Genomic DNA, 1,447 nt, shown 5'->3' with positions numbered 1-1,447 from the left:
TAGTATTGTTTTTAGTATTCTATTTTAGTATGTTATAATTTTTTATTATTATAATAAAATTAATATTTATTTATTTATTAACTTAAAAATAACATATAAAAATTGATAAGTTAAGTACTCTTTTTTATTACAAAATTTTTATTAATGTTTATATAGGTTGATTTTGCATTAAATTTAATAGTCCAAATTTTATTTATAAATAGAACTCAATTAGCCAGTAAATCGAAACAGACTCATTCAAACTATAATTCGAATTCCTCAAGTACTAATTCGAATCAGCTAGATTCGAACTCCCTATACATAATTCGAATAAGGTTGATTTGAACTTTTCCTGCATGATTCAAATCAGTCTAATTCGAACTAATAAGACTGTAAACTCCCTCACTAATTCGAAGAGGTTTGATTCGAATTACTAAACTTTTTAGTTCGAATAGGGTTGATTAGAATTATATAGAGACATACTTTTTGTTGATCCATGTCTCATTTTTTCGTTTGGCTTAATCATATAAAATCTCATGCAAGCTGGTTTAATACTGTTATTTACCCTAAATATTATATATAATTTAAATTTTTAATATATATTTATATTTTAATATATATTTTATATTGATGACTAATTTTAGTGGTTGGTTGATTTTAATATATATAATAATTATATATTTCAACATATATTATTCTATGTAAATAACTAATTTAGTGACTGAATTTTTATATATGTACAGTATATTAATATGAATAATTATTGTTTACACAATGAGTAATAAGTATAAAAGATAATTAATTTTATTGACCTACGATATTTAAGTGTAAAATATGTTTTCATATATGGGTATAACCGTATAAGTATTAAATTCATAGATTATAATTATATATTTTAATATATATTCTATATAAATAATTAATTTGGTGGCTGATTTTTATTTTATGTATATACAGTATATTAATATGAATAATTGTTTACACAATGAGTAATAGGTATAAAAAGATAATTAATTTTATTCACCTAGAATATTTAAGTGTAAAATATGTTTCCATAAATGGGTATAAGCATTAAATTCATAGATATGAAAAGAGGAATAAAATTTAATAAAAATATCCATAATAAATTTTAAGAATAGTGTTGCATATTCAAGTTTTTTATAAATTAAGACCAACCAAATTAAATAATAAGACTTAGAATAATGATAATTATAATTAATTTTTGTTATGTTAAATCAATTTAGTTAGATTTAATTAATAAAAAAATTTAAATGTGTATCATTGTTTAAATTTTAAGAACTTCTGAAAAGGTATAGGTAATTGATAATAATTTTTAAACTTAAATCAAAAGAGTTTTTTGAATCAGTTAAAAAAATTTGGTTATCTAATATGATTTAAATCATTTTCCGTTATCTTTCTACTACTTTTAAATACCGAAAGTTTTTAAATTTTCATTTTTTATATTTTA

Source organism: Arachis ipaensis, chromosome B06, assembly GCF_000816755.2.
Source record: "Arachis ipaensis cultivar K30076 chromosome B06, Araip1.1, whole genome shotgun sequence".
NCBI classification, from domain to species: domain Eukaryota; kingdom Viridiplantae; phylum Streptophyta; class Magnoliopsida; order Fabales; family Fabaceae; genus Arachis; species Arachis ipaensis.
This window is presented reverse-complemented; position numbering follows the sequence as displayed.